The sequence below is a fragment of the Enhydra lutris genome, unplaced genomic scaffold (genome assembly GCF_002288905.1).
Source record: "Enhydra lutris kenyoni isolate GAN:26980312 unplaced genomic scaffold, ASM228890v2 scaffoldscaffold18, whole genome shotgun sequence".
In the NCBI taxonomy this organism is placed as follows: domain Eukaryota; kingdom Metazoa; phylum Chordata; class Mammalia; order Carnivora; family Mustelidae; genus Enhydra; species Enhydra lutris.
Window position 1 is genome coordinate 9,561,740 of NW_019154102.1, and position 3,277 is coordinate 9,565,016.

The 3,277-nt window shown below is 43.0% G+C and overlaps 1 pseudogene; it reads left to right on the forward strand.

Annotated features, from left to right (window-relative positions):
• The first annotated feature begins 773 nt into the window (after positions 1–773).
• Positions 774–3,277, forward strand: part of LOC111147920 — a 21,776-nt pseudogene continuing 19,272 nt past the window's right edge.

The following is a 3,277-nucleotide window of genomic DNA, read 5'->3' on the forward strand; positions in this document are numbered from 1 at the left end:
ACAATAGAAAACCTCCATGTCTAATTGTTTGCTCTCAGGAGCTCCCTTCTATGAACAGAGATGTCAGTAGTATTACATTCATGCCTCCATCAAATGTCAAATCAAAACTTTCAAGAGGAAGTTTTGCTTTGGAAACCTCTGGGGCTAAAGGTCAGGAAGTTAGTAGCCGGCAACTGGCAGTCATAAATCTCATGAATCATCTCGATGGTCCAAAGAGTGTCCCCAATGACCACAGACTCCTCTCCACTCTATCATCAGTGTCCACGAACCCAGTTTGACTACCTTCTCCCAGCTTTCTTAAGTAATACATTCCCTTTGAGGGGGTGATCATTGTACCTCCTTTTTAAGGTTGTTATAATTATCCCATAGATTAACACATTGCTTAGGAAAGTTTCTGGCCCACAGTGATCTTTCAATAAATGCTTATTATTTAGGAGAAAGAGGAATTAGAGGGAGAAGGAGATAACGCAAAGCATCTCTGATAAAGATGACATTACTCACTTGAGGACACACTAACCAGTAGCATAACCAAGACTATAATTAAAGTTTCCAGACCTCCTATACACAGTCCGACCACCACCACAGGATACAAGTGCCCAAATGAATTACAAAAACAGCCACATGGGAGATAACAGTATAAACACAGTCCGTGTTGAGAGAAAATTTAAATTTTGAATTTAAAGTTTTAGTTTCATCAGTCAGATCCCAGCAGCAGCTGCAGCATCTCTTGTCTTTTCCGACTCTCCTTGTTCTCTCCATTCATATCCGGAAACATGGCCTCTGCTGTGGTTGTGTCTGGAGGCATCATCAAAGTGCTGGATGACATGAAGGCGTGGAAGTCATCAACACTGGGGGAGGTGAAGAAGCGCAAGGAGCCGGTGTCATTCTGCCTGAGCGAGGACAAGAACATTATCCTGGAGCAGGGCAAGGAGATCCTGGTAGGTGACCTGGGCTAAACTGTAGAAGACACCATCTATGCCACCTGTCCAGACAGTCCAGATAAGGAGTGCCACTCTGAGCCCTCTGATGCAATCTATAAGACCAACGAAGGGGCACCTGGGTGGCTCAGTGGGTTAAGCCTCTGCCTTCGGCTCAGGTCATGATCTCAGGGTCCTGGGATCGAGCCCCGCATTGGGCTCTCTGCTCAGCAGGGAGCCTGCTTCCCCCTCTCTCTCTGCCTCTCTGCCTACTTGTGATCTCTGTCTGTCAAATAAATAAATAAAATCTTAAAAAAAAAAAAAAAGATACTGAATGTTGTCTTGTTTAAAAAAAAAAAAAAGACCAACGAGACAAGCAGGAGGACCTGGTGTTTATCTTCTAAGTCTGAACCCCTTAAGAGCACAGAGATCTATGTCAGCAACAAGGACACCATCAAGAAGAAGCTGACAAGGATCAAGCATGAATTATAACCAAACTACTACAAGGAGGTCAAGGACCACTGTACCCCAAGCAGAGCAGCTGAAGGACAGGGAGCGGGCAATGCCATCGTCTCCCTGGATGGCAAACCTCTGTGAGACCCCACCAGACCCTGCCTGGAGCATCTGGCAGCCCCAGACCTGACCTTGGGGATTGCAGACTTTCCCCTTCCTGCCAGACTGGAGGGGCTGGGGGGATCCCAGCAGGGGGAGGAAATCCCTTCACACCAGTTGCCAAACAGCCGCCCACCCCCTGGACCTTCTTCTTGCCTCTGTCCCTGGCAGTTCTGGCCTTCCCAAACTGCTTTTGATCTGATTCCTCTTGGGTTGAAGTAGACCTGTTGCTCCCAGGCACCTCAGTTTTGGGGGGTGCTGTGTTTTTTAATGACACCCTAACACCCCACCTATAGCTCTCCTTTCCCATGCTGCCAAATTCTTCCCACAGTAGCGGCTCTGTGCTTGTCTGTTTTGTTCTGTATATAAATGGAATGTTGTAGAGCTGACCCCTTCCTTGGGCTGCCTATTTCCCCTCTGCTTTTCCCCTGGCTGCTGCCACTGATGGAAGCAGGACCAGGAAGGGAACTTCAATTTAAAAAAATAAATAAATAAAGGAACACACACAATGATACAAAGACTCATTAATGGGAAAATAAATAAATAAATAATTAAATAGTTTTAGTTTCCCAATGTATGTAATTATGCTGTATATTATGTTAAAAAATAAATTAAAAATGAGTTTAAAATATATATATATATATATATATATATATATATAGACACCCACGCAGACATAGACATAGAAGTTCCAATACTTTCCCATATCCAGGGATCATCTTGCACTCCCCACTGAGGAGATGCCTAGCATTTTCCACCTAGAATTGTAGTTTAAATTCCACATGTCTACTTCTAGGTTTTGTGCTAGTGGAGGACAGGAGCAAAGCTGTGAGTAAGACTTGTAAAACTTTAGATTTACGTGTCATTGCCTGACATCATGTGAATACTTAATAAATACACATTGAGTATTCCTTGTCTTCAATAAGAATGTCTCATTAGGGTGGAAAGGAAGAAAGGGTGGTAGTAAGCATCAGCTTTCATGGAAATCTGAGCTGATTCCAAAAGCCCCAGCTGAAAAGAAACTCAGGCACCTCCCAGGCACCTCCATATTTCCCAGAGTTCCAACTACAGTGACTTATACATAAAAGATGCCCATTCAAAAACATGTTGATCTCTGCATCTTAGGGGAATGTACACATGGCAATTGTTTTTCTAGAAACCTGACTCATAAGATCTTAGATTAAGAAATGAAGATGACTAAAGTAGAGGTTGGGAATTATTTTAAGTTGCTCTATGGAAGCAGAGCCCCCTGTCCAGAGCTATCAACACTTGCATTAAAAATCATAAGCGAAGGGACACCTGGATGGCTCAGTCAGTTAAGTGTCTGCCTTTGGTTCAGGTCGTGATCTCGGGGTCCTGGGATCGAGCCCCACATTGGGCTTCCTGCTCATGAAGGAGTCTGTTTCTCTCTCTGCCCCTCCCTCCTTTGTGCTTGCTTTCTCTCTTTCTTTCTCTCTCTCTCTCTCTCTCAAATAAATCTTAATTAAAAAAAGCATAAGCTAAGAAGACATCAGTCATATAGAAAAAAACCACAGCTAATTCCATGAAACATAGCAACTTATTGTTAATATTTATCCTGTTGGAAAGAATTTAGATCCACCATTTTAGCTACACTGACAGATGAAAGATACAATACACCAAAGTATTTCCATGGTAAACAGACAAGGACTAGAAAGTCTTTAACCTTAAGCTATAATTCCTTTACATTTCTACAAACTAGATTTGTCTAGTACTGAAAGTTAAATGTT